The sequence below is a fragment of the Papio anubis genome, chromosome 11 (assembly GCF_008728515.1).
Source record: "Papio anubis isolate 15944 chromosome 11, Panubis1.0, whole genome shotgun sequence".
NCBI classification, from domain to species: domain Eukaryota; kingdom Metazoa; phylum Chordata; class Mammalia; order Primates; family Cercopithecidae; genus Papio; species Papio anubis.
The window spans coordinates 4,961,071-4,984,686 of record NC_044986.1 but is presented as its reverse complement, the minus strand read 5'-3'; positions in this window follow the sequence as shown (position 1 = coordinate 4,984,686).

Here is a 23,616-nt window from a genome sequence, read left to right as displayed (position 1 = left end):
TTCAGGGCTCTTTATGAATGTTTGTTAACTTGGTTATTGTATTAGTCTGTTCTCAGGCTGCTGATAAAAACATACCCAAGGCTGGGTAATTAATGAAGGAAAAAGGTTTAATTGACTCACAGTTCAGCATGGCTGGGGAGGTCTCAGGAAACTTACAATCATGGCAGAAGGAGAAGCAACACATCCTTTTTCACATGGCGGCAGTAAGGAGAAGAATGAGAACCAAACGAAGGGGGAAGCCCCTTATAAAACTACCAGATCTCATGAGAACTCACTCACTATCATGAGAACAGCATGGAGGTAACCGGCCCCCTGATTCAATCACCTCCCACTGGGTTCCTGTCACCACACATGGGGATTATGGAAACTATAATTCAAGATGAGATTTGGGTGGGGACACAGACAAATCATATCAGTTATCATTTTGCCAGATAATTTCTTCTCATCTAATTCAACCAAAATAACTGAACTGAAGAGTCTAGAGTGACAAAGAAAAGAACTGAGACTGGTAGGAAGCACGCAGTATTGATTGAGGCTGGGCACTGAGGTTGGACACTCCGCTTCCGACTCTGGGTGTTGGTCCCAAAGCTTCAGAGTACAAGGCCACCGAGACTCATTTTAAGGATGGAGACATTACAGTGGGAGGTGTTCTTTATTGTTCAGCCTATTACAAGCCCTCATACCCCACCAGAAAGTAGGGGGGCCTGTCTGGACTTAAGAATGGGCAAGGGCCCACTATGTCATGAAATGAACACTTGGACCAAAATTCCCAAGGCCGTAGTTCTCCATGGCCCCAAGTTGGGGAATGGAGACCATAGGAAAGCATGCACAGGAAAGTTGGCTTTTCTGTGGTGCAAAAGGAATGTTCTCATTGCCAGGTAACTTAGTGCAGGACCATGAGGGACCCCCCGAGCCATGGGAATCTCTTTTTCTCATCCCATCCTCCTGAAGTCATCCTAAGACCATCAAGACAGGTCAGGCCAGCAGGTGTCACCTGCATTTACAGGGCTGTACTTACTATGTGCCTGGCAGCCTGTTGGATAACACAGTCCCCAACTTGGAGGCCGCCATCAAAATGTGTCCTTCCCACAATGCCTGGAAGGTCCACTTCTGCTCATCATTTCCTCACGGAGGTAAGGAAGGGGGACCCCCATGGCCTCCCACAGGGTGGAGAACCAGGGCCTCCTTCTGTCTGCTTGGTGATCCTTTCCCTGAACAGCCAGGCTTTCAGATTTCTGCACGTAATTATTTCCAAAATAAGACTTAAAACCTTTCTGGTTTTCTTGTCCCCTGTTAGTGATTTATTAACAGATGTGCCTGTGGTCCCAACCTTGGAGGAGTTTTTTATCTGCCAGTTGTAAATATAAGGTATGCAAATACAGCTGCCATTCAGGCTGTATCCACAATCCAACTGAAGTGGTCCCATCATAAATTAAACACGTATCTGTGTTAGCAAGTGCCAGCCTTCATGGGGCCATGTGTACCCTAATCACAACCACTGAACACTCTCTTACAGGTGCCTGGTAGGGGCAGGTGAGCAGCAGCCAATTGGCAGAGTGTGGGGTGTGCTGTCCTCCCCTCAGAACTCCCCAGGCAAGGGACACATCCTTTCCATGACAGGCTTGGGCAGAAATAGCAGCTTGTACGTCTGATTTGTAGAAATAAACAAGTTGTCTTGTTTGTCACCCCACTGCCCACCACCGCTGCCTGATATTGGTGACAGGAAGAGGCATAGGATCTTAATGGTGAACAATAATTTTTACCTTGATACTAAACGGGTTTGACCTGGTCTGGCCACCTCTTTGAAACAGGTCTGTGGAGCAGTAGGCACATTGGAAGGTTTATACTTTGGGGATCTGGTCGACAAGCTGGAAGCCGTGAAAGGGCAAGTTACTAAAATAGATAGTGATGGCTTTGGACTGCGGCACAGACATGGTATCAATTAAGGCAGCTTGGGCTCAGTGTCTGTTGGAGGAGGTGTTGCGTGTGGCTTAGGGGGTTGAGAAATGTGCCTTTTGGACTTGTTTTACCTTTCCTGTCACCAGAGGAGTGAGGCTGACATTGTGCCGCATCAAGCACTGTTTCCACTCTGGGATAATTATCTGTAATTTCTGGGCAACTGGGAGCTTGGAGTGTGTGCACACCTGCACACTTCCGATCAAGGCATGAACCTCTAAAGGCAAGCCTGGGTCTGGGGTCCTAAATGATCTCTAAATGTGTTCCATATCCATGTGTCTGTTGAGTGGGACCGAATACTGTCCTGCAAAGTGGAGTTAGGCAGAGGCAAAACCTGCTTAACTTGAGGGAGCCTGCCAAGGAGGGTGAGGGTCCTGGGGAGGACTTCGTAGGCATGGACTCACTTAAATGAGAGGAATGGGAAGGAAAGAGCAAAACTGACAGTCAGAATGGGCCGGATGCTTTGACTGGAAAATATTCTTCAAATGAAGTTCTTTCATGCAAGCTCTAGACAGCATAGGCTCTTAAGTTTGCATTTGTAAGGAAGGAAAGAAAATTTGCAGCTTAGAAGGGAGATAAACTGGGCAATGTGCTGTGTATTAACTTAAAGGTAGAAAATAAAAAAATATTTGAAAGGCAGTTGTGTGGGAAGCTATAAAAATATTAGTCTGAAATAATCGTGTGATTAAAAACAACTTAGAAAGGCCGGGTGCGGTGGCTCACGCCTGTAATCCCAGCACTTTGGGAGACTGAAGCAGGTGGATCACCAGGTAAGGAGATCAAGACAATCTTGGCCAACACGGCGAAACCCTGTCTGTACTAAAAATACAAAAATTAGTTGACACGCGCCTGTAGTCCAGCTACTTGGGAGGCCGAGGCAAGAGAATCGCTTGAACCTGGGAGGTTGCAGTGACCTGAGATTGCGCCACTGTACTACAGCCTGGGCAACAGGGTGAGACTCTGTCTCAAAGAACAAAACAAAACAAAACAAAAACAACAACAAAAAAGAAACTTAGAGAAAGGTCACATATGAAAAAATTAAGTAGACATCATTAAATTTGGAGAAAGGAGAAGGGATAGAGGTGAAAAAGAGTGTGCTCGGTCCAAGATCATGTCTTCTTCCCCAACTCTGTGCAGGCTTGTGGCTGAACATGGGGCATCATGCTGAGTACTCTGATTGCTGGGGTCCTGGAACTCTTCATTTCCTGGAAGCATGAGTGTGTGAGGTGAGGCTGCTGAGAAGGGAGGCAGTAGTGCTGGGGACGCCCTGCTGGTGCTGGCTGGGAACATGGAATGTCCACAGGTCAGTTGGGCCCCACATTGGGAGTTTCAGTGTCCAAAGCACCTGCCTTAGGCATCCCTTTGCCCTGTCGTGGAGCCTTAGAGAGAGAGAGAGAAAGAAAGAAAGAAAGAGAGAGAGAAGCTCTGTGCAGTTAATTCCTCTGGTTCTATGAAGGGTTCCCCTTATTTCAAGAGCATTTGGTTGTGATTTACATTTTATCTATTTCCAATAAGAAATTTCCCAGCTGAGATCCCACACATGAAATGGAAGCAAGTATCTTTACAAGTCCCCTTCTATGAAGGAATGTGTTTGCCCCACGGCTGCCTCACTTGATGTTTCTGCGATTCCTTTAGCGTCTCCCAGAAAGGAGGAGAGAAGCCCAGAACCTCGCAGGAGCCCCTATCCCTCATTTTCAAACGCTATTTGAAAATCAACTCAAGATGAGGGTTAGGAATTAGATGGAAAGTACTTTATATGATCTAGGAGTGACGACGGACTTTCTGTGAGAGAGAGTGAAGGCAGGTGACCTTAAAAACACCACTGACAGACCTGAGTAAATGAAAGCTCCCAGAGAGCACAGCGTCCCAATGCCAGAAAGAGGACTCCAAGCAAAGGAGAACTTGGGGGAACATGAGCTACCTCCGTGATGGATGTTTTTAAAAATTAACTAATTATTCAGAAAAATATAAATGTCTTCATAGAAAAATGGGCAGTGAACAAGTAATACAGAAAATAAAAACCACAAATGGCCAGTGAAGATTAAAAACTACTTCACTTACAATCCAATAAGTCATATTAAACAAGATTTTGCACCTTTAAAATGAGTAAAGGGGTGTGTGTGTGTGTGTGTGTATAAAGGTTCAGGGAAATTGCGAGTCTCAGAGAGCTGTTGTGAATGTTAATTAATACAGCACTTCTGTGGGACGATTTTGGCAATATGTTCGAAACACCTTAAAAATAGGTGTACACTTGACTGTGCAATTCCATGCGTAATAATTTAGCCAAAGAATTCACTGTAGGATCTGCCTGAACATTTCCCACGAACGTGCACACAGGTGTTAGCTGCAATGTTTGATAATAAAACATTGGAAACTACCTATTTGTTGAAAAACACAGGGTTAGTGACATAAACTACAGTGTGCTCGTGTTAAACACAAATGTCCTACTGCCCCAGATTAGTGATTCCTAATCTGTGCCCACAAAAGCTTCTGGGTTGCCCTGGGGAATCCCTTCAAGGGCCATAGGAGGCCAACTTTGGGGATATTACTCTGATTTGATTTTATTGACATGGAAGGCTTAATTTGAACAAAACTGTTCCTCACTTTAATAAGGTTTAAGTCCACAATTGCAGAGAGATGTGTAATCACGTGGAAAGTTGTCTGAGATATAGTTGTTTTAAAGATTGTTTATAAGGTAGGGCCCAATGTACAACTCTGTGGTCCCGAAACATCCATCCCACAGCACATAGCTTCCACCCCTCCCGACGGCACCCTCCACTGGGATGATGCCTTCTCCTTGCAGACCTACCCTCCTCTGCCCCCTGAGACCCCCAGCCCATGATCTGAGCTTGCCACCCCAGCACCGCTGCTAGAAGCCACATAGTGTGAGGCTCATGCCTGGGGCTCATGGCTAGATCCTGTCTCCACCTGCTGTTGCGCAAGCTCCTCTGTGCTCAGTGCCCTCCTTGGCAAATGAGGGTGCTGGCAGCTCCTCCTTCCTCAGGTAACTGGGGATTAAATGAGTGTATAGATACTCAAATAATGCCATAGATATTTAAACATAGATACCCTCCTCCCTTGGTATGCCTGGGGGATTTGTTTCCCCACAGATACCAAAATCCACAGATGCTCAAGTCTGTTATATCAAATGGTGTCATATTTGCATGTGACCTACACACATCCTCCCCAAAACTTTAAACCATCTCTACATTACCCGTAATAGCTAATATGCTGTAGATGTCATGTAAATAACTGTTATATCATATCGTTTAGGCAATAATGACAAGAAAGAAAAGCCTGTACTCATTCAGTGCAAAAGCAAACAGTCCACTTTTTCCTGAATATTTTTTTTATCTCAGGTTGACTATTGAATCCACATATGGGGAACCCATGCATACAGAGGACTGACTGTGGATGTGGGTGTGTGTGTGCATGTGAGTGTGTGTGTGTGTGTATTGTTCTTTATAGATTCATATATTTATATATATTCACTTCATGCTATATGCCAATATATACATCTATTTATTATATAATTCTTATTGTAGACATATTTTTTATCCTCATTTAATCATACACATATCTAATCATGGCTATTTTTGTGCCATATATAAATATACTTATTTGCGTGTGTGTTTGTGTGATGAGTGCATTGTGCTAACAGTATATATCTCAGGAAGAATTTCATAGGGTCTTGTAATACACACTCATTCAATCCTATGCTCTGCTCTGGTGCCTGGCACACAGCAAGCACTCTATGTACGTGAGCAGTTACTGCTATTGTCCTTTAACATTTGATTCCAGATCCTAGGCTGCCTCTGCCCAAACCCCTGCTGCACTTTCCCCAACCCCTGTTGCACTTTCTCCTCCCCTCAAAATTGAAGGCAGCATCTCACCGGGTGCCCAGGACGTGGAACCTGCTGCCTCTCAGGCCTTCCTCTTCACCACTCTCCCCGTTTGCTGGCTCTGCTCCAGGCATTCTGGCTTCAACTTATCCTCGGACAATGCCCTGTGTTCCACTTCAGATCCCTTGCATGAGCTGTTCCTGCTGACACATGCTTGTCACCTCAACTCTGCTGGTGATGCCAGAACAGAGACACCCTCCCCAGCCCCTAGATCTAGGAGCACCTCCTGCATCTCTCTTGACTCCTTTTCCGCAAAGCCCCTGGAGCAGATCACCATGTTACTACTTGCCAATTTACTGTCATGTTCCCAGCCTGAGCTGTAAGTCCTAAGAGGCCCAATGTGGCTGCTTTGCAATATTCTTGCAGTGTGAACAGTGCTCTCACAGGGTGAACAGTGCTGCCATAGGGTGAATGGTACTCCTACAGGGTGAATGGTGCTGCCATAGGGTGAACAGTACTTCCAGAGGGTGAAGAGTGTTTCCACAGAGTAAATAGTGTTCTCGCAGGGTAAACAATCCTTCCCTGGGGTGAACAATGCTCCCAGAGGGTGAACAGTCCTTCCCTGGGGTGAACAGTGCTCCCACAGGGTGAACAGTTCTTCCCTGGGGTGAACAGTGCTCCCACAGGGTGAAAAGTGCTCCCAGAGGGTGAACAGTCCTTCCTGGGGTGAACAGTGCTCCCCGCAGGGTGGTTCTTCCCTGGGGTGAGCAGTGCTCCACAGGGTGAACAGTGCTCTCCCAGAGGGTGAGACAGTCCTTCCCTGGGGTGAACAGTGCTCCCACAGGGTGAACATTTCTTCCCTGGGGTGGTGGTCTCCCACAGGGTGAACAATGAGTGCTCCCAGAGGGTGGGCTGTGATCGCTTCCCTGGGGTGAGCAGTGCTCCCACAGGGTGAACAGTTCTTCCCTAGGGGTGGTGGTGCTCCCACAGGGTGAACAGTTCTTCCCTGGGGTGAACAGTGCTCCCACAGGGTGAAAAGTGCTCCTAAAGGGTGAACAGTCCTTCCGTGGGGTGAACGGTGCTCCCACAGGGTGAACTGTGCTGCCATAGGGTGAATGATGCTCCCACAGGGTGAGCAGTGCTGCCACGGGGTAAAGAGTGTTCCCACAGTGTGAATAGTGCTCTTGCAGGGTAAACAGTCTTTCCCTGGGGTGAACAGTGCTCCCACAGGGTGAACAGCACTCCCAAAGAGTGAACAGTCCTCCCCTGGGGTGAACAGTGCTCCCACAGGGTGAACGGTGCTGCCATAGGGTGAATGGTGCTCTCACAGGGTGAACAGTCTTTCCCTGGGGTGAACTGTGCTCCCACAGGGTGAAAAGTGCTCCTAAAGGGTGAACAGTCCTTCCCTCGGGTGAACAGTGCTCCCACAGGGTGAACAGTGCTGCCACAGGGTGAACAGTGCTGCCATAGGGTGAATGGTGCTCCCACAGGGTGAACAGTCCTTCCCTGGGGTGAACCGTGCTCCCACAGGGTGAACAGTGCTCCCACAGGGTGAACAGTGCTGCCATAGGGTGAATGGTGCTCTCACAGGGTGAACAGTCTTTCCCTGGGGTGAACAGTGCTCCTGCAGGGTGAACAATACTCCCACAAGTAAAGTGTGTCCCCACAAGCATGGCCTCAAGAAGTATTTGAGGAGTGAGTGCAATGTGCTAACAGAAGGATTTTGGAAGTTATTTTATTTAGTTTTTATGTATCTTACTTATTTCCAACAATGTACATGAAACAATGGGAGTTACTTTTTAAAACAGGTTGAAGAATGGAGACAACCTGAGAGCCAGTGGGAGGGTGATCTGAACACTGTGTCTTTTAAGTTTCAGACCTAGTTATCCTCAAAGTCTAACTTATTGTAGATAGGCTGCAAAATGTGTCTCATTTTGAAGCTTCCCAATCCATCAAACAGATAATTTATTGCAGATAAACTTTTTTTGATATGTATTTAAATAACCAGACCCTCCCTTCTCTTCTACAAGTGAACGCTAGCTTGAAAACAGAGATAGCTGAGAAATAAAGATGGGGGAAAGATACTTACCCTGTTTTTGTATTGTCCAGTTGTCTGTACCATGGGACTTTGTACAGATGTGAGAGCAACATGAGTAGAGGACAGGGCAGAGCAGTGGGAAGACAGCATCTGGAGCTATCAGAAATTCTTGGCGAGATCTACCACATAATTTGCTAGACTCTTGTTTAAAAAGTACGAAGAATTTCGAGAGGGCTACTGGAGAGCATGAAACCATGCTTTTGACTTTTAAAGTTGGGAACCTGTGCAACAGCTCAGGTCGGGCATTTGTGAAGCTGGTCCTGAGTCCTGGGGAATAGAAGTCAAAGGGCATTGACTGCCCCCGCCCCAGCTGATAGTGGAGAGGCTATCTAAGGATGCGGCATGTTGGGGCGTTCAGAGTGGGCCTGGGAAAGAAATTGCCATTGACATTTGGATCAAATCCATTCTTCATATTGACTTGTGGAAAGGGACACAGCTGAATGCGGGGTGACAGAGAAACGCAACATCCTCATGGCCAGTGACAAGAAGAAGGTTGGGCTGGTCAGGGCAGGAACAGCTTGTTAGGGCAAGGGCCACAGCTCTTCCGTGTGTGAGCCTGTGGCCTCTGCCATGTCCACTCAGGGTAAAGGGAGGAGGCAGAACAAGGTGTTGCATGCACAGAACAATCCAAACAGGAAGAATGCAAGAAAGGAAAGGAACGTTCTGGAATAATGGTGGAGTGCTACAGACTCGTTAACCAGTAGTGCCCAGGCCAAGTCAGACAGAAAAAAAATTAAGTCCAAGAAAATCGTGTAGTGAAACCCTGTGAAGTGGACATTCCCTGGAACCCTTTTAGCAATCCTAAAGGTGTTCTCCATTTCTGAGGAGGTTGGGGATACCATTTTTTGACTCTCCTCTCCGTGACCCTCCCATTTTCATCTATTCTTTTTAATTACTGTGTTCCGGCCTCTTCTGGTTTAATTGCCCAGTGTCTGTCATGCGGCAGGCATCTCATTAACAGGACGCCTTCTTCGGTTCTTACTTAGCAAAAGATGATCCATGACCCGCGCTCAGTGTGCAGCTTTGCAGAGCTGGCTTCTGTTCCAGATGACTTGCTGAGTTAGCAGGGCTGGCTGGGCTGCTGAACGGTCCTCCCGGTGTTCCATATGCACGGGGATGCTAATTAGTGAGGAGGACCCTCCACAAGTTCACGCGGAGAGACCATCAAAGTTTCAGAGCTTCTCTCCAAAGGACTGGATCTTTCCACAGCCTCTGTCTTCCATTTCTTCTTTTCCTGTGCCTTAATCTATTCACCTCCTCAGCACACAGTGGCCAAGTCTTCCATCTGTCACCAAGTCATCCCTCACTCCCCGGACACTGAGTGTCTACGGAAAATGCCCATGTCAGTGCTGAGTCCCAAGGCGCTGCTGGAGAGGGGGCGGTGGCTGTTATTGAGGTTGCTGTGTGGTTTATGTCTTTGTGAGGCAGATGGAATCTGCCTGCAGGAGTCTCAGAAACATGTACATATTCTTTTTTTTTTTTTTTGAGACAGAGTCTCGCTCTGTTGTCCAGGCAGGAGTGCAGTAGTGCGATCTCGGCTCACTGCAAACTTCGCCTCCTGAGTTCATACCACTCTCCTGCCTCAGCCTCCCGAGTAGCTGGGACTACAGACGCTCACCACCACGCCTGGCTAATTTTTTTTTGTATTTTTAGTAGAGACGGGGTTTTACCGTGTTAGCCAGGATGGTCTCGATCTTCTGACTTCGTGATCCACCTGCCTCGGCCTCCCTAAGTGCTGGGATTACAGGCGGGAGCCATCTCGCCCGGCCTTGTTTTTGACTTTAAAAAATTGGTCTGACCACAATGAGATGCCACTTCAGATCCATTAGAATGGCTCCTAGCAAAAAAACAAAATCACAAGTGTGGGTGAGAACGGGGAAACATTTGAATCCTCATGCAGTGTTGGTGGGAATGTCAAACGGTGCAGTCACTATGGAAAATTAAGACCAGAATTACCGTGTGATTCTGCCATTTCACTTACGGGTATATACCCCAAAGAAGTGGAAGCAGGAACTTGCACAGATACTCACACCCCCATGTTTATAGCAGCGTTATTCACGATAACCAAAAGATAAAAGCAACCCGAGCATTCATCAGTGAATTAATGGAGAAATAAAATATCGTGTATCCGTGGAATGGAATGGGATTCAGCCTTGAAAAGGAAAGAAACGCCAACACATGCTACAACCTGCATGAACCTTAAAGACCTTATACTCAGTAAAATAAGCCAGTCACAAAAGCACAAATACTGTATACTTCCACCTGCATAAATTTCCTAGAGGGGTCAGATTTATAGAGACAGGAAGTGGAATGGTGGTTGTCAGGGGTCAGGGGTGGGAGGAATGGACAGTTCGTTTCATGGGGCCAGAGTTTCTGTGAATGGTGGTTGTCGGGGGGCCGGGGGCAGGAGGAATGGACAGTTTGTTTCATGGGGCCAGAGTTTCTGTGAATGGCGGTTGTCGGGGGGCCCGGGGCAGGAGGAATGGACAGTTTGTTTCATGAGGACAGAGTTTCTGTGAATGGTGGTTGTCAGGTTTCAGGGGTGGGAGGAATAGACAGTTTGTTTCATGGGGTGAGAGTTTCTCTTTTAAAAGATGAAAACATTTTGGAGACGGATGGTGGTGTTGGCTGCACAACATTGAGAGTGTACTTCATGCCACTGCACTGCACACCTAGAAATGGTAAGATGGTAAATTTTATGTTACATGTGTTTTATCACAGTTTTAAAAACAAAGCCTAAATGCCTGGAGGAAATCTTGAGAAATATTTTACATGAATAGAAATTAGAATGAACTCAAGAGTGGCAGGCAGGCACCGCCTCCTGATGAAAATTTGTCTCCTACATCAGTGTCTTCCACATAAATTAAGGAAATCTCCCAGATAGTCTGTTGGTGACTGAGAGGGAACCAAAGGGATCTTGGGGAGGGTCATGAGATGTCTGGGTTTGTCAGGATAAAGCGTCCTTTGCCCAGGAACATGCAGGCGCTGGCTGGCAGCCCGGCTTCTGCTTCGCCAGGAGTCTGGGCATCACAGAGATTCATCTTCGTCCTGGCACCCACTGCGCGGTGCCCAGCCAGCCCTGCACTTGGTCAGCCCTGCTCAAGCATCCAACCTGGTTCCATTTTCAATTTTGGAAGCGTTGTTGCGGATTAAAAACCGGTCAAATGATGGGAAAGAGTCAGAGAGAACAGCTGCTCTGTCCCCGCCATCCTGCCAAGGCCTAAATGAGTCTCCAGGAAGCTTCAGAGAGATGAGGGATGCATTTCCCAGCAGGAGTGATGCATGGCCCAGGAATGGCGAGTCACGTCAGGGGCTTGTGGCACCCTGGGGAGGACCTGTCGGTGCAGCACCAACTGACTGCCAGTGCCGACACACACATGATGGAATCTTGATCGGTCAAGTTTCTGATGAAACTTTAAGGACTGTAACAATAGGGACATATGACAACTTTGGCTGTTCCTAATGAGGTGGTTAATCTATTTAGCTCTTCGTAAAAAGATGCACAAGGATAGGATACACCAGACAACCAGTCATTTGCTGTCGCCTGAGCGTTGGTACATTTTCTTCATTTCCTTTTTGCCTGTCTCTTACCTGTAAACTTCATCTTCATTTGAATCGCTTAAAGAGCACTGAACATTTTGGTGTTTAAGTCAAAGATGGAACTTCAAGATTGTCTTCTCCCGACCCATGTTGAGGGAGCTGTCAATCAATAGGTTGTGTGGATAACAAAAAAATGAATTATTGTTTCTCGTCTGGCACAGGCTCAGCCTCAGCACCAAAGCCCAGGTGCCCCTCGGACACCTCAACTTCAGCTGGGGCTTCCTCCTGAGGAGTTGGGGTAGGGCACCTTTCCCAAGCACCCTCCAAACGCCTTCTGTAAAACTCTCAATTTCAAGGCTGTGCAGAGCCAGATGTGGGTCTGTTTTGATGGGGGAACCATTTGCCCAGGCAGGTCTGCAGGCAGGAGAAAGCAAGCCCGCCTCTGCCTCCGAGGCCACTGGATCTAAAGGATCTGTCAGTGTTGGTTTCTCTCCAAGTGAGACCTCTTTCTGCTGAAGCAGAACAGTGCAGTGGAAGTGGGAGGCAGGAGGATGCCCCGGGAAAGAGGCGAGACACGAGACATGAAGCGTGGGAGGAGAAGACTGAGTCAGGGGCTGCTGGTGGCTGTCACCATCAATGGCAAATAACTTTGGATATGGAGGTCTAGGTAGAATTTTCATTGTTGTTTGACCTTATTTACTATTAAAATGATATTAAAGCCTAATTTAGACAATAGTTTTTTCTTTTTTTTTTTTTTACACAAAGATATTTATTTTTGGTGTTCTCATTCACTTTGTATTCGTATCTGCTCACGGTGGCATGCTGTCTCATTTAACATGAGAAAATAAAAATAATTGTGATGGCTATAATGTACATACATAATTTTAGATAGTTTCAAAAAGTAGATCTAGTTGACATATCATATTTAAGAGTTTCCTCTGCTGTAGATTTTAGGTTATTTCTAATCTTTAGTTATTATGAAAAGATAGGAAATATAAATCTTTGTAAAAATAAGTGTTTTTTTTCATTTTGAGTTAATTTCTTTCTTTCTTTTCTTTTCTTTTTTTTTTTTAGACAGGCTTGCTCTGCTGCCCAGGCTGGAATGCAGTGGCACGATCTTGGCTCACTGTAACCTCCGCGTCCCAGGTTCAAGCGATTCTTGTGCCTTGGCTTCCTGAGTAGCTAGCTGGGATTACAGGCATGTGCCACCATGTCTGGCTAACTTTTGTATTTTTAGTAGAGACAAGGTTTCACTATGTTGCCCAGGCTGGTCTTGAATTCCTGACCTCAGGCGATCCTCCCGCCTCGGCCTCCCAAACTGCTGGGATTATAGGTGTGAGCCACCACGCCTGGCCGGTTTTGAGTTTATTTCTGATGCCAAATAATTATTGGTGCAAAGGTGTCGTCCTGCTGCTGTTGTCACTATCAGCAGGAAATGAATGTACCTGTTCCTACAGCCTCATTGCATTGGATTTTAGGATTAACACTTATTTTCAAACTGATTTTTAGGTGCATCATTTTAATGAGCACGTCCTTGAGAGTGCAGCTGACTGGAGCAGTAAGCCCTGTGTCTGGAATCTTCTCTTTCTTGTCTTAGCTACTCTAGTCTGTAAATATTTATTCATGCTAGCATTTGGAAGTCCTGCTGTACTCAGCTTTGGGCACACTTTGGCAGAAAGCACAGATGAGGTTCTGTCTGTGATGGTCTAGCTAGGGAGTAGAAAGGTGAGCACATAAGTCATTGTATAATCATAGATGATGATGTGTTCCATGAAAGACAAAGAAATGTATTGTGAGAGGAAGTACCCAGGCAGACTCGCTCCAGATAGGATTTCAGGGAAGGAGTCTCCAAGGAAAGTGGAATGAGGCTGAGGAGGCGGTGGTGGAAGGGAAGTGGAAGGACTCTTCCGGCAGAGAGAAGAGAAGGTGCAAGGGTCAAGGGTGGGAAAGGGCACCACAGCCAAGGCCCCCAGAGAATGGGGAGAGGTGGTAACATGGTTAGAGAAGTGGAGGGGATTAGATCCTGACCTTGCAGACTGGGTGGAGGAATCAGATTGGTCTTTCATACAGTAGAAACACAATGAATTGCCTACACACATTCTCATAAGAGCACAGGTTTTTGTTGTTTATATCTTGACCTAAGACAATTTCCCTGATTCCACTTGGGAGGTTTCTGGGTGACCAGCTAGGGGAGAAATTTGACTGGCTAGGTTGTCCTGGACCTAGAGAATGGTTTTCCACTTGAGATCCTGGTTGCTTGGAACCAGGAGATCCAGATTTCATTGCTAGGTTGTGGTCTGCTTCAAACCCTTCACACCAAACTGTAGATAAATTTTGCAAGATGAATGCCTTGCAAATGACCACATTGATCTCTTGCTTTAGATGTAGACAGCTGGAAAGTAGCTTAGAGTGCTTCTGTAAAAGTGGAAGTCACAAGGACTTAGCCTAGGTCAATTTTTTACTTGTCAAAAATAGCGTAGTTACATCAAAGATACCTAGAGAAACTTTCTCTAGGCTTGAAAAAAAAATCCCTTCCTCTTCCAGGGAAGTCTACTTAATGTGACCACTTACTGCTTTTTGACTCCAACCTGTGTATCCACATCAGAACTAAACTCTTCCATTACAGAGGACTGCCTCTGGGTCCTTCTGATAACTGTGCCATCGCACTTCTGCCTGTGGGCCTCAAAATGACTCATTTTCCCATGAGTTGTGTTTATAATCTTGTACAGTTTGGGGAATTAACCTGAAAAAGAGACTGGGCTGGCAACAAAAATGTAGCAAATGAATTGCTAATTATTGTAACCATCGCTCTGAGCTTTTGTTGGTTACCTGCTGCCTGCCTAGGCTGCTTCTGTTAAAAAAAAAATAGCCATTTATTATTGTAATTTGAATAAACACGTTGATAAACAACCATATTTAGAATCATGCAGACATCTGATGTCAATGGACATTTGTATTTCACCTTGTTATAGTCCATAAATCTCATTTTGAATTTTAATTTGTTATTGAGGTGTAATACATACAACAGAATGTGTAAAGGCTATTACTAATCTTCAACGCACAGTCTGATAAAATTTTATCTCTATGTACACTCTGATCAAGATATACAGCATTTCCAGCCCCTAGAGGTTTCCTCCATTCCCCTCTTATTCAATACAACCCTCGCCAAGGGAGCCACTATCCTGAGTTCTTTCATCATTCGTTAGTTTTTCTTGTTCTTTACTTTTATATAAATAGAATCATGCAATATGTACTATTTTGTGCTTGGCTTCTTTCCCTCAACATAATAACATAATAACAGAGACTCAGGCTTGTTGCATGTATCAGCAGCCCGTTTTCCATTCAGTCCCAAGGTTTGTTTATTTGTATTCCTGTTGATGGACATCTGGATTGTTTCCAGTTTGGGGCTACGACAAACAGGGCTGCTATGACTATCCTTGTCCTTTTTGGACATGTAAACTCGTTTTTCTTGGATATGTCTAGGTGTGGAATTACCGGGTCATAGGGTGGGTGTATGTTTAGCTTTGGTAGATCCTGCCAAACCCTTTTTAAAAGTGGTTGAACTAATTTACACTCCCACCAGCAGTATATTAATAGCTCCCATTGCTCTGTATCTTTGCCAACAGTTGGCCTTGTCTCACAATTAATTTAATATGAGTATATGTAAGGTGTGTGTGTGTGTGTGTGTCCTGGGTGAAAGGGGGAATAGGATGTCTAGTAAGTGTTGAGATTATACTGGGTGCCTTAACTCTTTGGGCCTGGGTTTCAGGAATGATGGTCAGAGATGAGGTGTGGGGTCCATCTGGAAGGTGGTGTTGGCCAGGAGTGAAGCCAAGGGTTGAAACACTCCCTGTGGATAACGAAGCAGGGTGTTTTCAGCACCACTTTGGAAACCTACATAAGATGCTCAAATATACAAAGAATATTTTGGAATAATTGTTGCCTTACCTGGAGTTACCAGTCAGGGTGCTGGCAAGAAATAGATTGCATACTTGCATTAGTCGTTCTTTCACTGCTGTAACGACATACCTGAGACTGGGTAATTTAGAAGTAAAAGAGGCTTAGTTAGCTTATGGTTCTGCTGGATATACAGAGTTCTGATTCTGGGGAGGCCTCAGGAAACTTACAATTATGGTGGAGGGTGAAGGGGGAGCAAGCGTGTCTTACATGGTGGGAGCAGGAGGAAGAGAGCAAGGGGGAGGTGCTACACACTTTTAAACAGCCAGATCTCATGAGAACCCTATCAAGAGACAGCACTATGGGAATGGTGCTAAACCATTAGAAACCACCCCATAATTCAGTCACCTCTCACCAGGCCCTACCTCCAATGCCGAGGATTATAATTCAACATGAGATTTAGGTGGGGACACAGAGCCAAACCATATTAATACTCAAACTAGGTAACTTGAGAAGTTAATAAAGGGACTATTTACAAGAGGTGGAAGCATGGCCAGTGCCTATGTTATCATTTGCATTTGTCATGATTTGAATTTTCACCATAGCTCCAGCTCTGTTGACCTGAAATCACGAACATACTTCTATAGTCCTGTTGGTTTTGCCTCTCAACATCTCCTTATTGTCTTTCTGATCACCATATCTCAAACTCTCCTCTAGGTAAATGCACCCACCAAAACAGCCAATGTATGTGGGTGAAATCTGTGTCCAAGGCTAAGCCAAGCAGCACATCCAATCCTCTTGGCTTTAGTAATTAGCTTAGAGACAGGCTCATAAATCAACTCATGCTGATGGGGCCAAAAAGATTTACTCATGGAACCTTGGTGGAGGTATTGGTAGAGGTCAGGGTGCTCTGTGTTCTGAGGATACGGTCTTGGAGCCTACAGGGACCCTGCGGGGAAGCTGAAAACAAAGCCAGGGAAGAAGAGCTGAGAGAGACATCCTGGTGGCATCGGCTAAGCTATGGGCTGGCCAAAACAGGAACCCAAATGTACCTATACACTATGTGGCTACAGAAGACAATTGTTCCTTGCTTAGGCTTAAGCCAATTTTCATTGTGTGTTCTATTGTTTGCAACAAGAAGAGTTCTACCTAATGCAGAGGAAGTTGGAGTTTAGACAGTCACTGATCACCATATTTTTTCTCATTTCGCAGATTTTAGGATTTAAGTTAAGCACTGGTTATGAAGTAGATGTTCCTCACCTGCCACCAGTAGGCTGGGCTTTGCACTGGTGATGTGATTGTACTTTTTGTTGTCACCCACATACCTAGTATTAGTGGCAACATGCTCATGAAAGAGCTTGGCTGTGCCCAAGATAAGTATAAAGATAGCTGGTAAGAAGCCAAGTCTCAATCCCATAACAGTGTAGCCACCTGGCACAACCAGCCTCTCATCTTGAGGGCTAGCTTTAAATAACACAACTCACATTACACATGAGATAAAGACAGTGCAGCAGGAGAGAGGTGAATGTCGAATAACTGAGAGGCACTGTGTGGTCTAAGCAAATGCACCTACACAGTGAGACCTGAGAGAGCTAGGCTCGACTTCTCCCTAGCCATGTCAGCCCCCAGGACCTCATTCAGTTCTTTTGCCGGAAAATGAACACTAGTGACCTTATTTTGAAGCTTTGAGTATTGGGAGAATTCAAGTTAAATATGATGCATGCAACAAGCATGAAACAGATGCAGGGAAAGAAGTAGATTCCTCCCATCAACAGAACAATTTGCAAGAGGATGCCTTGCACATGGTTTTGTGTCACCTCCTCTCTGTTGTGCGTGCATGCATGTGTGTGTGTGATTATTTTGTTTGTATTTTTATTGTTTTGAATTTTTCTTTCTCTCCTCTGGCTGATTTTGCTAGAGGGAGTAATATAGTTCTACTTTCCCCACTCTTAACCCCAAGAGGTCACTGGGGATGAAAATATCTCATTGGTGAGACATAGGTTTTCTGGGTGAGAGACAAATCATAACAATACGTGCAAGGGTGGGGCTGGCTAGGACTTTCAGTTTGGAACCTTTGTTGCTATTCTATTGGTATGGCTAAGATGTAGACAGACAGTCTAGCATCCTTGTTGGAATGGTCCAATCTGTCTTCTTGCTTCAAAGTGGAATATTTTTCTGCCTTTCAACTCAGCTGGACTGCAGGTTGTGCACCATTTGCCTATTCATCCTTATTGTGGTGGTGAAATGCAAACGAAGTCGTCTTTGATGTATTAGAGGCTAATAGCAATTTTCTGACTTTCTTTCCTGAGCCAAAGTCTTCCCAAACCTCGCACCAGGGAGATGATCTTAGGAGTGGTAGGATCATCCTGGAGCCAGGCTGATGAGCATGTTGCCTTTTCTGTTAGGAGGCATTCATTATTATCACATCAGACTGTCAGGTAGTATCCTCAAAACTCCAGGAGAGACGAGAAGGGATTTTTACTTTTGAAGCAGAGAGAAAGTTGGAAAGTAATTAGTATGTATTAATTACAAATAATAATGATAATAATAATAATATTTTGAATTGGTGCCTAATATGAGAGTTGATTTGGGCTCCTTGCCCGATTTCATACCGATGGTTACTGCCTTTCAAGTGGTCATGCATCCATTTTGAGATATGACAGTGACACTCTATTCTGAAACATTTAATTGCTGGCATTGTTTATTGAGATAATTTTATAGCCTCTCTTAGGCATCTAATTTTACACAGCATCTGCTATGGATGTCACTGATTTAAGTATTTAGAAGAGAGAGTAGAAAGTAAATGGAGAAAATAAAATATTACATAATTCATTGCTATGGAGAGACAAAAGAGTTTCGCTTGGACAATCAACACCTTAGAAGCTGTCGTACCTATAATCAAATGTGCACCATATTTTGCCAAGTATCCCGGGCTGTCACATCTGCCATCACCACCTGTGATCATTTTCTTCCTCTTTTGCACTAAATAATCAATTACAAGATTCTAGGTTTTTCTCCCTTTACTCATTTATTACTGGCTCAAGACCTTGCTTCCAATAGTGCCAGAGGGAGGACGCAGGACCTTTCTACTTCAGAGGACAGGGCAGACGACTTGTGAATCATTAACTGGGCTAAGGACAGATACAGTCATTGACAAAGTGTGTGAATATCTGCTTTGAAAATGCTTTTAAAGTATAAAAACTCGCAAAACTCCATGCTGCTGAAGTTTTGGGGCTGAGCCAGGCTCTCTCTGGGCTATCATTGGGACAGTTAAATTGTCACCAACTTTCTAGAAAGCAATTTGGCACATGCATTACTTTACCGTTTAACCCAATATTTCCTATTCTATGAAGCCATCCTAAGAAAATGATCAGTGCCTAATACATATTAGATGCTCAAACATGGTGAACTGAATGAAAATACAAAGAAGGATATACATAAAAAGAAATTCATTGTAGTACTAATCCCCCTCCATTAAAAGAAGCAATATAAATGTTCAGTAAAAAGGCAACCATGAAAGTGTAATGGAGTATTATGTGGTAATCAAAAATGAGGTTTACTGAGTTTCTAATAGGACAATGATACTTATAAAATAATATAAAACTATGTATTATCTGACCTCAAGATAGACATGCATGGAAAAGAGAAGAGTGGTAAAATTATACCCTTATAAAAGTTGATTTTTTTTTTCTGAGACAGAATCTCTCTCCGTCGCCCAGGCTGGAGTGCAATGGCGTGACCTCAGCTCACTGCAACCTCTGCTTCCAGGGTTCGCCCGGGTTCCCGGGTTCTTCTGCCTCAACCTCCTGAGTAGCTGGGACTATAGGCACACGCCACTATGCCAGGCTAATTTTTGTATTTTTGGTAGAGATGGGGGTTTCACCATATTGGCCAGGCTGGTCTCGAACTCCTGACCTTGTGATCTGCCTGCCTCAGCCTCCCAAAGTGTTGGGATTACAGGCATGAGCTACCACGCCTGGCTAAAATTAGTTCTTCATATCTCTGTATTTCTCAAAGTTTCCACAATGAACACACATTATAAAGATCTGCATTTGTGTTAACAATGTAATACTTTAAATATGCATAAAGTAAGTAAAATATTCTGCAAAAGATCCTATTACTCTAAGAAATATACAAAAAATATAAATTACTCTCTATCATTTTCACATCTACCCCTATTAATGGATGCTAGATTTTCTTTAGAGTGTTTTATAGAGAGAAGGCAGGCATCATATCTGAAGGTCTTTGTGGTACCCACATGGTCCTAGTTACACATAAGGCAGACATGAAATAGGATCAAAACATGGTCTGGTCACGTCGAGTATCTTCATGGTACACTGTGGGGTCACGTGTATACCCAGGTCAAGTTAGTGCAGCAGAGTTATTAAAGAAGTGCTTGGTAGAAGATAACCTGAGACTGAGGAGATTTCTGATTGAGGGGTGGTGTGCTCTAGATTTGAGATGTTGAAAATGTGACCTGTGGACTAACAACGTCATCACTTGGAAGCTTATTAGAAATTTTGAATTCCAGTCCCTTCAGACCTACTGCATTAGAATCCGCTGTCAGTAAGATCCCCAGTTAAGCCCAAGGTTGATCCAAGGTTAAGAGGTGCTACTAGAAAGCACCTTGGGGAAGTGGACGCTGGGATGCGACACCCTGGGGAGAATACACGTAGTTACCAGCACTCCTTTTGGGGAAGGAGAATTTGGTAGTCAAGGTAACTGATTTTCTGTAGGTGGCAGAAAGTAGACTTTACCAAAGCTTTCCAAGCTGCACGAGGCCTCTTGAGATGATGTCTGAATCAGGACTCATCGAATGGGTCACAAAGAAGTGAGAGTGGAGACCAGTGGGAGACCTGGAACCTGGATGGGCTGCCAAGCAGGCTGCATGATCCCTTTTAGGATCGTGTGGTCCCAAAACCAGGGCTGCAGAGGCGAGTCCCTCAGAGGGGACAGCAACCCTAAAATTCTTTGACAGCCCTACTTGTCTTAGAATGATGAAATTGGCCTGTCTTTGAATTTTTTTTTCTGCAAAAAGAAATTGAACAAATGTATCCAAGGTGTCCAATGTGAAGTTCTGCACTCCCTCTGGTAGTCAGTGAGGGCAAACCCTTTAATTTGAGTTCTCTTTCTAAACATCCCAGTCAGATGCTTCCCTGTCTTTCTGACCACCTGTAGCAAACCCAGCTGTGAGTCCCAAGGTAGGCTACGTGTTTACAGATGCCTGTTTTCAGACCTGTGACAATTCCCATAGAAAAAATCTAGAAAAACAAGAAAATAAGAAACAGTCTGTGAGTCTTTGACAAAGCTCAACAGATTCAATTTAAAGGGTTGTCCTTTACCTGAGACTAACATATTCTTTTTTCTTTTTTGCTGTTAACGTTTTTTAAAATAATGATGACTATTTTTCTCATAATGTTCTTGACAAAAGAAACAGTTGGCAAGCGTGTCATTGACTTCTTTTTTTAGATCTTTCCTAGGAACCTGGGCATTTTAAAGAAGATGCAGTTCCCATATTGGTGGGGATCTGGTCCCGTCTTTGAGTGAACCAACAGTCACTCAGTGGAAGTGGCCATGCGGCGCATTCCTAGAAAGTTGACAGTGCGTTGACTCCCCCACCTCCAAACCAATCATCCTCCACGGGATTTCATGAGCCACAGCCACTTCTCCATTGCAAGCTGAAATTTGAACTGTTTCTAACTTAAACAATAGAAACAATGCATTATATTCTAACATTAACTACTGTAATCTTATATCAGCAGGGGGCTCACCACCCTTTGGGATATAAGCAGCACTGGCCCAAACTCATTTCCATCCCACGGCCTGTGGAAGCCTAAACCCCTCCAGGAGAGCTGTGCACATTCCAGAGCTGGGGACCTGGAGCTTCGGCTCCATTGGTCACTCCGTCCCATCCTTGTTTCTGCTTCCCTGGATCATTTCAGTTCCTCTGGCCTCACTACTCTGAACACAGCTGTCTCCTTTCTGCCTTCTTCTCCCCGCTCTCTACTCTCTGTTCTAATACCTCGGGTTTCACCTCCTTCCCTCTCAAGGGACATATCAAGCCTCCTTGTCAGCACACACAGTACCCTCGCTCATCTGTGGCCAGCCACTAAGATACTAAAATGTCACACTAGCACACTACTGTTAGCAAGAAATGAGATGCGACACCTCACCCCTGACTGTGACACAGTGGTAGATCAGGAGCTGGCTGGGGGCTCACGACTTCAGCTGGGGTTGGCCCTCTGAGGAGCTGTTGTCACCTGGGCACTGCAGGGACCTAAGGTCTGAGCCCGGAGCCCTGCAGGACTGGACTTAGCCCTCAGGTGCTCAACCGAGAAGGCAGCCGCATACCTCTTGATTTTGTCTAGAGCTGACCAGGGTGTGTGTAGTTGAATCTGTACCCTAAGCCTTATTAGACTTTCCCCTGTGTGTATAAATGAGTCTATTGTCCAAACTGGTCGGAGGTGCCTTCTGGCAGATCTGGAAAAAGATCTGGATCCCTGCATATCTGAAGGTGACCTCAGCTTTTAGGCTTCAGTTTTCTGAGGACAGAGTCTTTACCTGATGCTCACAGCTGCTCACAGGCTTTCCACTCACGCAGCCTTCCATGTGGGAAACGTTCCTCATTCCTCAGTGTCCCTGTCACAGAGAATAATGTCATGCCGCAGCACACTGCCCAGGGCGCAAGGGCTTGGTGCTGAGAGAGACCCAATGAGTCCAAGCGCTCAGCTGCTGCCGGCTTGCAGGGGAAGTGCAATTGCTCAGGCTTATCACGGCTGCCTTCTTGCCATTTCCACCTTTTCACTTGGGTAGGATTGTATTTTCCTCGTATCTCCATTTTCCACTGTGCCCATGGCACAGACAGAAGCACATCAGACCTGTAACTTGAATCACAAACACCTTGACATTTCGTTCCAGAATTAGAATGTCCCCAAGGCTTATGCCAGAGAGCAAGACAACCCTTTTGGATGTGTTTTAACAGGTGGCCTCTGCTACACCCCAGGGCCTACTTCATTTGGGAATTGAGATGAATTCAGAAAGTGCCTATCATATCCCAAACTGGGCCCCAGGTCCTGGGGATAAAAAGATGAATAAAGGCAGGAGAGAGAGACTGTAAATAAATACCTAGCATGCAATTTGTAAACATACGTGAAAATACTCTAAAAAGAGAAAGAGAAGCAAATCCACTGTGCTTGTGTGGTTCAGAGTCAGGGTAAATGGTCCCTGAAGGTAAGAACTGGGCCGGGGTAAGCCAAGCTTTGCTGCAGAAGCAAGCCTGCATGATTTCAGTGGCTCGAAATGTCAAGGTTATTCCTCCATCTGATGACATGTCTGTGTGGTGTGGGCGAGCTCTGATCCACACAGGGGTCTGGGCTGATGAAATCCTTACCGGTGTTGGATCAGGGAAAAGGAAGAAGCAGAACAGACATTGGCTTTTAAAGGTTGCAGCCTGGAAGAGACACACATCCCTTCTACGTGCATGTCATTGGCCAAAGTAAGTTGTGTGGCCAAGGATACCTGAGAGTATTGTGAAGTGCAAGTTCATCATATTCCCAGAAGGAAGAGGAGAAGCCTGCTGACAGCCACAGGGGGAAAGGCATTCCACCAGTAAGGGCAGCACAGGGAGGGAGGCAAATTCAGCGGGGCCGGGGACCCATGCCCAGGTTGGTGAGATGCTAAGGTGTGTGGATGTGTTTTGGGTAACCTGATGCTTCTCACTACAGCACCGTTATTCGAATGCCTGTCTATGGGGCACTAGGTACTGAGAGCAGATGCACAAGACGATAGACCTCATACAGGGGGAGGAAAAGTAGGGCCCCACATCCCAATGCACTTTCATCTGGGGGCTCCTTGAGGGTCAGAGCTGGCCCTTATATGTCCTTTTGTCTCTGGCCCTGTTGCGTCTGTGTAGGTTCTCAGGACTTGACCTACAGCTGATGGAACCTGAGGGAGCCCTGTGGGTGCTGAAGGCATGCCGTAGGGACAGGAGGGCTGGCTCTAAAGACTTGTCCCCACCCAACGATGCGTTCAACTAAGTAAGGTGAGCTTGTTCATCTCAGCCTTTCACGAAGGAAGCTGCATGGGATCCAGGAAGCTAGTTTGGAGTAACAAACCACCAATATTTCAGTAGCTGAGGACAGCAGAATCTGAGTTGTTGCCCATGCAGTGGTCCTGAGAGTGCCCTGGCTCCTCATGCATAGTCTCCGGGTGGGGTCTTTACCTAGGCTGCTCCAGGGCTGCGCATGGGTGCTATGGTTACCTGGAAGGAGCCAAGGGCTGAAG